This window comes from Chelonia mydas, chromosome 15, assembly GCF_015237465.2.
Source record: "Chelonia mydas isolate rCheMyd1 chromosome 15, rCheMyd1.pri.v2, whole genome shotgun sequence".
Classification (NCBI taxonomy): Eukaryota; Metazoa; Chordata; order Testudines; family Cheloniidae; genus Chelonia; species Chelonia mydas.
Genome location: NC_057856.1, coordinates 28,079,250 through 28,091,707, shown reverse-complemented (window position 1 = coordinate 28,091,707; position 12,458 = coordinate 28,079,250).

Here is a 12,458-nt window from a genome sequence, read left to right as displayed (position 1 = left end):
CACACAGACTGTATTTCAAGAAACCCAAGTCTAAGCCATGATACGTTTTTCCATGAGGATTTTTACGCTTCCCCGCACTTGGAAGGTTGCTCTCAAATTCCCTTCCTGTCGTTCACAATAAATGATGTGTTCAGTTCCAGGGTAAATAGGCAAGATGGGGAAAGTGTTGCCATAGTAACAGAGGGATGTCAGTGATGGGTATCCATGGCAATTGTTGCTAAGTTCTGAGAGATTTGTAAAATGCTTTATTTAAAATCATAATTACCATGCAGCTGTCTAGCATGTTGTCTGTCCTGGTGTGAGAGACAGTGTGTGTGCACGCACACACGCTTCTGGAATGAATGTTAATCATGCATGAGGAATGAGGCAAAGTTATTTTAAGGACACTCAGATACTGTGTAATGCTGGTTTGTGCTGTTAGCCAGAGAAGATTAACCCTCATTTTTGACGATTGTCTCTCCATACTGGTAAACTGCTGCTGCACCCTTAGGAGCGCCGGCTTTGCGGCCTGCATGAGACAGGAAGATGAGAAACCGGAGGGGTCTGGGGTGGTGCCCCCATTAGAGTCCATGGTTGGAGCTGGAGGCTGTAAGGACCTAGAACTGTACTTTGAATGCAAACTGCAGCCCACTGACTTCACTGGGCAGTACCGTGTTGGGATCAATACAGATTAGTCCTGCCTTGGGACCAGCCTGGTATTTTAGCTGTTAAAGAAGGAGCAGCAATTGTCTCCTTAATTATAATGCTGCTGGACAGGACACTGAACTGCATGGACAGCTCAATCAGGAGGCGCTTTGCTGTCCAAAGCAACATCCTAGCTCCAGCTGTGGGGCTCTGAGAGGCATCAGGGAAAGCAGAGAACGCTGCAGACCAGCCCAAGTGACGCGGTCTGTTCGGTGACGAGGACCAGACAAACCACCGTACTATGCCAGCACCTCACCATCTGGAACCTATCTATCCTCACACCCCACTGTGAGGTAGGGCAGTGCTGTTATACCCATATCACAGATAGGGGACTGAGGCACAGAAAGATGAAGTGACAGGGAGGCTGTGGCAGAGAAGGGAACGGAGCCCACATCTCCAGGTCCCAAGCCACAAGAAATTTAATCTTCACCCGGGGCATTTCAATAAATAAAGAGTTATTTTTTTAAAGTGAGACTGTGACCCCATGGCAAAAGGATGTTACTCATTCCCTTAGGTTCTGTCGGGAACACAGTACAGCCCCATTCTACAGGGTCTGGTTCATTAGCTGAAGCAGCAGGTGACTCACACTTTGAACTGGGGCTGCCCAGAGCTCAATCCCCGCTGTCTGGCAAGATGGCATTTGTCACACGGACACGTTTGTAGCTGCTAGCTCTCGACAGTTAGTGGTTTTATCTAGTCCCAGTGACAGGAGCTGTGGACACACACATCCCACATCAAACCTATGGAACTACCACCAGCCTGCCTAGCTGCTCAAATGTTGCACTGGTTTCTTGTCTTTTCAGGGGTGAATCCTCCAGGTCAAGAATCATGCCTTCGCATGTGCTTGTGCAGCCCTGGCACATTTTGGGCATCACTGCAATATAAATAATAGAGCTTGTTGCTAACTTTCCAGTAGACGCTTTCCACACTGATTCGTTTCATCCTTCTCTTCCTGGGCTGGAAAATCATCATCAACACGGCTTTAGTCTCCATGTAAAATTACAGCTGGTTCAAAGACATCCGGCAGCATGAGACTTCCTGGAGCTTGTTCCATTGTGTTTTTACTGGATCAGCACTAGCGGTGTGAATGCCCTCCCAGCTTCCCACTAGAGGCAGACAGAGTGTCCCCTCTTGCCACATCATGATCTACTCAGAATTCCTTGTCACTGAAATAAATTAAATACTTAAAACATACCAACCTCAAAGAAAAAGACATGCCCAATAGTGACTGAGCTAAAATAGAAGATTAGAAATGCTGTCTGCTCTCTGTGCTTTTCACGGTCTTTCCTGAGCCATTACTGATGCTCCGGGCAGGTTTGAAGGCCTGCTTGTGTGTCTCAAATGTGTAATCGTGGGCCTTCTATCAGGAGAGATCTAGATCCCCAAGCAGTCTGCTGGGAAGATAAAATAAGGATTCAAGATCTTCATCCATGTACAAGCATTCCACTTTAAGAGCATAGTGCAAGCTTGAACACAGCCTCTGCTTGGTGTGAATGATCCTTTGCCTTTGGCCACACTGCAAGCAAGACTGGATTTCAATGATGTACCAACCAAAATAGGTCATTACTTCCTCGAGGGAAGCCTAGCTCCAGGGACACCCTCTCCTCCTACACAGCAACACTGCAGGGTAGAAAGAAGCCATGAGCTCCACCCAGGGGCATCCTCCTGCCTCATGCCCTGCTACAACTCCCACTTGGCCTCTTAGCCAAGACCTCTTCATTCACGGTTACAGGGAGTTCTTGAAGTTTGTAGTCTCTTCCCCATGTTAATTACAGCCTATTCTAATTTAACCACGCTAATTGGCTTCTTGTTTTGAAAGCAAAGTGTGTCGGATTGGATGTCTACATTAAACAACTCTCAACTTGGAAGAGGGCAGGAACTCACATTCAGTTGGACAATTATCACATCTAAGGGATAAATGATCATTTAAGTTGTTTTGTATGTGAGGATTCATAGATTCATAGATATTAAGGTCAGAAGGGACCATTATGATCATCTAGTCTGGTCTCCTGCACAATACAGGCCACAGAATCTCACCCACCCACTCCTGCGATAAACCTCTCACCTATGTCTGAGCTACTGAAGTCCTCAAATCATGGTTTAAAGACTTCAAGGTACAGAGAATGCTCCAGCAAGTGACCCGTGCCCCATGCTAGAGAGAAAGATGAAAAACCCCCAGGGCCTCTTCCAATCTGCCCTGGAACAAAATTCCTTCCCGACCCCAAATATGGCAATCAGCTGAACCCTGAGCATGTGGGCAAGGTTCACCAGCCAGATACCCAGGAAAGAATTCTCTGTATAACTCAGATCCCACCCCATCTAACATCCCATCACAGGCCATTGGGCCTATTTACCATGAATATTTAAAGATCAATTAATTGCCAAAATCATGTTATCCCATCAAACCATCTCCTCCATAAACTTATCGAGTTTAATCTTGAAGCCAGATAGGTCTTTTGCCCCCACTACTTCTCTTGGAAGGCTATTCCAGAACTTCACTCCTCTGCTGGTTAGAAACTTTCGTCTAATTTCAAGTCTAAACTTCCCGATGACCAGTTTATATCCATTTGTTCTTGTGTCCACATTGGTACTAAGCTTAAATAATTCCTCTCCCTCTCCAGTATTTATCCCTCTGATATATTTATAGAGAGCAATCATATCTCCCCTCAACCTTCTTTTGGTTAGGCTAAACAAGCCAAGCTCCTTGAGACTCCTTTCATAAGACAGGTTTTCAATTCCTCGGATCATCCTAGTAGCCCTTCTCTGTACGCAACCCTTGCTTTTTCCTCTGGCAAAACAGATATCCATCAACAGCAGGTATGAAGTAAGGACTATATGTGAGAGTGTAGTGCTCTGTCTTTCTCTCCCACCCCTCCTAAAAGCAACGGTCCAGTCTATGCCTGATGATCCAGATAGGGAAACAACAATTGGCTTAATTTTAGTACATGGTCTGTCTCCCCCACCCACCTCCAATCTAAATTATGCAGAAATTTCAAGTTCTATACCAATGAATCAGGGCTCAACAAACCTTTAAATTTATTCTGCTGTATCACAGGAACATGTTGTCCTGAAATTTATGACATTAGGCAGATCTAGGCCTACAAAATGGTCCAAGCCCTAGAAATTTACAGTCACCAATGATTTGTACAACTATGAATTGCTATGAATCAAAAGGTTAATCTGCAGCCAGATCCTTGCAGAAGCATCCTCAGAGATCACTTTGAAATTTCATATAATGGTTAGCCAAATCTCTTTATTACACAGAGACCGTAGTCATGGCATTATGTAAATGACAGATCAGGAGGCTATGCAGGGAATAGAAAACTGGTGCAGGAGAGCTGGAGCAGAAATTCAACATTAATCAGTGTAAAGAGGGTCTTTTGTGGGATGCAGAATAGAGCAGCAATGCAAAAGAAGCTGGAGCAGAGATAAAAATTAGTACCCCCCTCTCTGGCCCATGTGATGGATGAGGTGCCCCAGCAGAGAGGAGATATAATCTAAAAATCAGACTCACCTTTGGGGAATATGCATGGCCTAGCACAGTTCCAGTTAAGAAATCTCTGCTCTGTACATTAGCTACAGAGAATTCTTACTTGCCAGTTGGTACTGGAAAACATGGATCTGGCTCCATGTCTCTTTAGGAATCTAGCTCTTCCAGCCTTGAACTATACCGAATAGCCATTGATGGACCTATCCTCCAGGAACTTATCTAATTCTTTTATGAACCCGGTTATAGTTTTGCCCTTCAAAACATCACCAGGCAATGAGTCCTGCAGGTTGACTGTGCGTTATGGGATGAATGTCCTGCCTTTTGTTTAAGCCTGCTCCCTATTAATGTCATTGGGTGGCCCCAGGTTCTTGTGTTATGTGAAGTGGCAAAATAACACTTCCTTATTCACTTTCCCCACACCAGTCATGATTTTATAGACCTCACTCCCATCCCTCCTTAGTCATCTCTTTTCCAAGCTGAACAGTCCCAGTGCTTTTAACATCTCCTTGTGGAAGCTTTTTCATACCCTTACTCACTTTTGTTGCCCTTCAACGTATCTTTTTCCATTTCAGATGTATCTTTTTTGAGATGGGGAAACCAGAACTGCACGCAGTATTCAAGATGTGGGCATACCATGAATTTATATAGTGGCATTATGATATTTTCTATCTTATTATCTATCCCTTTTCTGATGGTTCCTAATATTCTGTTCACTTTTTTGACTGCCAAGGCACACTGAAGGGATGTTTACAGAGAGCTGTACACAATGACTCCAAGATCTCTTTCTTGAGTGGGAACAGCTAATTTAGACAGCATCATTTTGTATGTGTAGTTGGGATGTTTTCCAATTTGCATGACTTCACATTAATCAAAATAATTTCATCTGCCCGTCTGTTGCCCAGGCACCCAGTTTTGTGAGATCCCTTTGTAGCTCTTCGCAGCCTGCTTTGGACATAACTATCTTGAGTAGTTTTGTAGCATCTGCAAACTTTGCCACTTCACTGTTTATCCCTTTTTCCAGATCATTTATGAATATGTTGAATAGGACTGGCCCCAGTACAGACCCCTGGGGGCCCCTGCTATTTGCCTCTCTCTATTCTGAGAGCTATTTATTCCTACCCTTTGCTTCCTGTCTTGAACTAGTTACTGATCCACTTGCAAACTACCCCAAGAGTTGCGGATGCAAGTCCCTTATCTGTCTCCCAGCACTGCTAGCCTTCTCAGTGATGGGGAAGTCCAGTTTAACAGTATGCAGAGTGAATTCCTAACAGCTCTCTAAAACCCAGGCTTGTGCAGACATTTTGAGCAGCTGTCTCTCTTAACAGCTTACTATTTGGCCCCTATATCTGGGTGTAAACTGCAGAGAATCCTCTGAGCTCTATAATATGTGAATCCTGGGTGTTAAAGATCATATACAGTATATACCATACGTACCTTAGAGTGTCCTGGCTTCCTTAGCCCCTGCCCTTCTAGTGCCTCATTTACACATGCAAAAAGCATCTCAGGATATTTTAAAGCAACTTCAACATATTTGCAACCCGGTTGGCTGAACAATACAGAGAGCGGCATCCGACTTTGATGCATTGTAAATACTCCAGAATCATCATCTCTGGAAGCATGATGAATGTGAATGGAGTGCGATATATCGGAAAGTCATTAATTACTATTCCTGAGGTCACTGCAAACCTCTGTGATTGACACAGTAAAGTACAAGAGACTGAGGGAATTCGCACCGCTATCCAACTGAGGGCAATGCACAGTGAGTAATGCACTCTTCCTGAGCAGGGCTTTGGAGCAGAGCCCGGAGCTGGAGCGCAGAGAAGCTCCAGAGCAGTGGAGCTGCAGCTTTTCGCCTGGAGCTGGAGTGGAGCTGGAGCACAGCTCCAAAGCCCTGGTGCTGAGTGAATATTATGCACTCAGAACAAGATGGCATTCTGGGGAAAGACTCTGGGAGTCGGTGAGAGTTTGTGTCTAAGAAGGCCCAACAGATAGCTCTACTATTTACACACAAGCCTACCGAGAATACCTCAATCAGAGCAGCTGTCTGCTATGTTCAACCAGGAAAATTCCTTCAGCGTCTGCCTGAGAGTGCTAGCAGCTTATCGGACAGGAGCAAGAAAAGCATTTTGGTTGTCTAAGTGCATAGCCCAAGGGCTAAACGGTCCCTCTGCTCTTCCCGCAGGGCTTCAGGAGGATGGTCCCCTCCAGCTCCATGAAGAATGACAACGCTGTGCTACACAGGGCTGTAACAGTTCATGGAGGGCATTGTGAGGGGCAGAGCATTCACACTTGCTGCTCCAGGAACACTTGTACTCTTCTCTTTCCCAGTTTCTGAGGTAGAGGCTCTAACTCCTGGCTAACAATCTGGACCTGCCATAAGCAGGGGCACCAAGATGCTCCCTGAGCCTCAGTTTGAGAGCAGGCCATGAGAAGCGTCAGTCCCAGAGCAAAGATTGGAATCGCTCGGCTTCTTGGTCTCCAGCCAGATCAAAGTGTTACAGTCACAATATTTCCCACAGAGCTGGCTGGTTTGTTTCTTGTTTTTAGCATTAACACGGCTCTCCCTGCTTTCCATCATCGTGAGACGTTTCACAGTACGGAGTCAATAGAATGCAATGAACGGCTTCAAAAGACTTAATGGAACGAGCGCCCTGTGGTGCAGGCAGGCTAATGGATCCAAGCAGTCTGGAGCGTGCTCTTATGGAGATCATACCCATTCACAGAACCACCCCTTTCATCAGATGCCTTCCAGAGCAGCAGCAGGGTACCTTGCTAAAATTCAGCACGTGGCGCACAGCTTTAGGAAGAGGAAATGCAGGGTCCGGCTAAGAGCTGCGTTCTTCTCCCTACGCTTGGCACCCGTGAACTATCACCAGTACACAGCAACAGGGATAGCTGGTGCAACTCAGGGCCAAGTAAGTGTGGACTGGGTGGGAATTCTGGATTTTAAAAGAGCCTGACACCAGATTTTGGCTCCACTCGGAAGATGCTGTACCCAACCAGGATGGGTGTCCAGGTTTGTATGTTGATGTGGCGGGGTGCACAAACCCCAGAGCTGCCAGGCAAGGGTTCATGAACTGCATAAGTACAAGCAGTCCCACCCTGTCACTTCTGTAAGGCACAGCAGGCCGGTTGGTAGGGCATAGAAAGGGAAAACCCAGCTCACGTGGGAACAGATCTTCGCACCCCAGCTCCCAGAGAAGGGCATGGTTGACGACAGGGACTGCTAAGACAACCACTGCCTGTCTGAGCCCCATGAGGGGGAAGATGAGCCAGACCCCAAAGAATTACTTTAAAACTTACAAGTGATCCGCCAGAGGGCACTGCACAACGGCCTGCTGCAGGCTCCGTGAGGGAAGGGAAGCCAGCTGCCGGCTTGTTACAGTTGGGTTGTTCTCCTTTTCAGACCTTTCATAGCCTCAGATGGGAAAGACTCTTGCAGTCCTCCTCACCCAGACCTGTGCTGCCAACAGCCCGGACACAGAGTCCTGGAGGCCAGGTGAGTGTAGGACCAAGGGGGCACCATGGGAGACCATGTCAATGACCACTGGACTGCAACACCCAGCTCATTGCTGGACACGATCACCAGCAGGAACACTCCTCATGTGGCATGGAACACGGTAAAGACATTATTTGTGCAGCCTATAATCAAGCAAGTTCCTGGAAACTGAACAATGATTTAGATGCTGAGAAACCCATTTTACTTCGGAGTCTGCTACTCTCCAGGGGAGGCGTGAGGAGACGTTGCCACGTTCTCTTGCCTGCTCAATTGCTGCTAGTTAAACTGTTTACATTTCTATAGCACCTTCTGTCCTAAAGTCCCTCGCAAACCACATGTCCATGGCCCACCACATTCAGATACTTCTGGGTTGGAGGACATTGAGCAGGTAAATAATTGACCCACTGCCCATTATAGTGTGGAGAGAAAGTGAAACAACCGGCACAAACCATTACCTATTATGAGGAGCCATGAGAGCTTCAACACCTGTGCACAGGAGACAGTTGCAGGGGGTTGGACTAGATGACCTCCTGAGGTCCCTTCCAATCCTGATATTCTATGATTCTATGACAGGACCTCAGTTTTTCAGGTGCCTCTGAGGAACACAAACTCTAAATGGCGTGGTACTCATTTTTATGAATGGCTGAGTCAACCATCTGGGAGTGGAACTGCATGGTTCCAGGGATCACAGGAATTTCAAGACTGCTGCTTCAACCACTAATCCATCCTATTCCAACTACTTAGGAGAAGGGAACTGCCTCCATGTATGAGCGAGACAAGGTGGGGGAGGTAATATCTTTTATCGGAGCAACTTCTGTTGGTGACTGAGACAAGCTTTCAAGCTTACACACAGCTCTTCTTCAGAGGCATTGCATTTCTCACGTTTGTTTCCCGCCTCCGGAATCAAGTTGTCTTTTGGGACACTGGCTCTTTTGCGTGTCATACTTTCAGAGGGTCACAGATGCCCATTCTTCATTGCAGCAAAGTTTCAGGCAGGGAGCTCCATACATGCAGTATTGGGAAAGACAGCAGAAGCCCACAGTGATGGTTTATCCCAAACACCTAGCATGTACATTACTGAGTCAGTTTGGTTTACTAGTGATGCAGAGCTGGGAGCGCCATGTCCAGCCAGAGGTACAAAACAAAAAATGCAAAATCTGGTACCAGAAGTTCAGATGATGCATATACACACACACACACACACAATTGTCATAAGTATTGAATTAAGCAGAAAAAAATTAGACAATTTAACTAACATTCCAAATCTGTAGATTTCACCCTTCAAAGCTTGTCCTTTATCTAAAACGCAATTGAAAACATTCTTTTACAATAAGATATACAGTGTCCATTAAGATTTTATTAGGGACACTATGTTTTCCCCACCCAGCTTCTTGTTATTACAGTGGAACAACAAAAAGCTGAACATTTTCTATAAACTTTGATTTACAACATGGAGACAATTAATTAAAAATAACACAAGATTTGCTATCCTTGGGCAGAGCTAAACCGGACGTATCATCAACAGTGAGCATAATCAATCAATATATCTAAGGTAGCCAATTGGTGAGCTGCTTTGCATACTTGGTCTGAAAGCAGCAGCCAAGATGTAGCCATTTGCTTATTTTAAGAACATTTAACCCCCTTCCCTGTAAGAGCCTTAAGGGGAAAGAAGGAGCACAAGACGTGCCAGTTTGATAAACATTACCTCTTGTGCGTCTTAACTATTTCTTCTCTCTCCTGTCTCGGTTAAAGCAGGAAATGAGATGCTGTATAACTATCATTGATACAAGGTGGAGGTCTCTCAGACCCTGGGACCAACACAGCGACAACAACTCAGCAAATATCATTTACTCATGTTGCTGACCAGTATGCCAAAGGACCTATTGCTAAGTAAAGGCCTATTAACTGAGCAAAACCCCTAGCAAGCTTTACAAATAATATGTACTCATAATGTTAAATTGTGTAGCCTTTATTAGGAATGAAAAATATGCAACATGTACCAGACAAGGGGAACACACGTAAGGGTCACATGTATGATAAAAGGGAAGTTATAGAAAGTAAGTTTGCGTTATTGATCAGAGCAAACAGAACTGGGCTCGGACGGTCATCAGCTGCAAATGTGGTTCCATAAGGATTGAGTACTGAATCTCGCTCCTTGTTATGTGCTATTCTTAAATAATAAAAGCAACTTTATTAATAAGGCAATCAAGCTTCACTAATCCTGTCTCACTATTTTATTGTTACTGACTAAGACCAAACTACTAATCAATTTATTTTATATATAAAGGTAACAGTGCGTAGTGCTGTATAGACAAATAAGAGACAGGACTGTAAACTAAGCTTAGATACAACACAATTACTAGATGTTAAGGTTCGAAGGGCCCATTATGATAACTTCCTGTATGATGCGGGCCAGAGAATTTCACCCACCCAATGAGCAATGAGACCAAAAAGGAGAAGGGGGCGGGGGAAAGCATTATGACACGATCCAGGGGATCTCCCTTATGTTAGGGGTAGATGTACTTATAGTTCAGAGAAATTTAAACATGTGAAGTACAGCAGAGCACATCACCCCTCGATGACATTCCTCAAGAGAGCTGTGTTCTCTTCACATGCAGAGTTTTGCTCAATGAACTGTTATGAACCCTACTCCATGGTCAGACATGCGCCTATGGTGCCTCTGGAAATGGCTGGAACGTCACCTCCTTAGATGACTGTTAATGGTAACTTCTTCCACTACTATCACGAAGAGAGGTTTATACATATTTTATGTTTGCCCTTTAACAAAATGCAGACAAAGTTTCAGGCAGATGAAGCAGAGACACTATACAACATGCCTGAAGATGGCTCTAAAAACAAAGAGACTAGGTGTCGGTGTGCTTAAAAACTCAGACTGCTGTAGCGTACAAGGACTTAACATGAAAAGTACGTCGTCGTGGAAACAAAACAGCTGCCTTACGCTGGCTGTGCTTAGCAAGACAGACATGTGCCAAATTGTTTGATTATAAACAGCAAATAAGCTGAGTAAAGGACACCTTCATTTTCCACCTTTCTGAAATCCAATGGTCTGAAATCTTTCAGGTTTATTTTGTTACCTATATGGTTGTCTGATCCTTTGTACAGCTAAATGTATAAAGAAATATCAATGAAATTCATCTTTCTAAGTACCCCACCCTGAACACTAGGGGCCAGATTTTTAAAGGTATTAAGGCGTTAATGTACTCAGCATGGCAAAGCCTAACTGATTTAGAAACCTAAACCCCATTTTCCAGGTGAATTAAGGCACTCAGACACCAAAACCCCATTGACTGTGAATGGGATTTTGGTCACTAAGCACCTAAATCTCTTTTTTAAATGAGATTTTGGCTCCTAAATCAGCTAGGCATTGCAATGCTGAATGCAGCAACACTTCAGTACCTTTAAAAATCTGGGCCTAATTTCTTGTATCATGTAGTTTCTACCAAAGACAGGACAGGTGGGCAGTCTCAAGGGGAAAGACCACAATATTGTCATTAACTAGTTAACCACCCTTCTCGGTATTTGTATTTTTCATTCATCACCACTGTATCGGAACATTAGGTGGAACCCTCGGGGAAGCTCAGGATTTTCCTGTAATGGTTATCAGATATTCATAGAATGATTCACTTGTATCACACGGTAAAGCCTAAAGGGTTCAGTGAGAGGGCCCCAGTGTGCAAGGTGACTGCACACACCTATAGTAAAGAAATAGTCACTGCCCAACAGGGCTCAATCTTAGTTACTGACAAGCTGCTACTAGTGGATGATACAAATGGGTAGAGATTGATGGGGCAGTCAAAGTAAAAGAAGCCTCTTTGTACTTAAGTAGCTGGGTGTGTAACATATTGAGCAGCAGGATGGTGTGTTAAGGAGTTTGGTTCACGTCTATAAGACAGATTAAGACAATAAGTGTGGGAGGAAAGATATTACTAGAACTTGTCCAGAGAAGTCATGGGGCAAAAGTGAGAGGAACAGGATAGGAGCCATTACTATACCAGTCTAAGTCTCAGCCCAATACCTTAACCGTAAGGACAATCATTCCTTTGTTGATTATTCTGATTTCTGAAGTACAGTTCTCAAAGTGGACTGAATAACTCTAACCCCCTAAGTGGTATGCATTTATCATGCAATACAGAAAAGTGGATCCAAACCCAACACACCCTTGTTAGACACATTCATACCATCTTACCCTGCAGGATTATAATCTTAAAACGGAGATGCTCTACGTGGCTACTGTCCTCATTTGAATTCAGCTTGTATTTAAAGGCTCTAACAGTGGAGATTTGCTTTCTTCCCGATATTTCGGTGGATTATTTTTATGCCTTTCCATTGCTTTGAGACTGAGCTTGTTTTACAACAAACTTGGCTGATATTTGCTCTGTGTCCAACTGGCGTCTCCTCACGCTGTCCATATTGCAATGCAGCGCCTGCTTCTTAAAGAGCACAGATTGGCTCATTTATATTTCCACAGATCAGCATCTGTAAGCACAATCTACCAAGGGGTTTGACTCAGTGTCATTGTTCCATTCACTGTAATTAGTTCATATTACTGTGAAACAGACTCAATATTGCAGGCTGCTTGGTTCTGGAGAGCCAACAATGGTAACAAAACGCCGAGTAAGAGTTAGTTCCCAATTGCTTTTATGGTGTGATACTGCCTGGGTTGGCAGGCCTAAAATTAGACTGAGCTGCTGTATTTAGGCTTGGGGGCACGCATATCCTCTGCTCCACTCCAGGGAACAGACAGAGCACTGGATTTTAAATGCA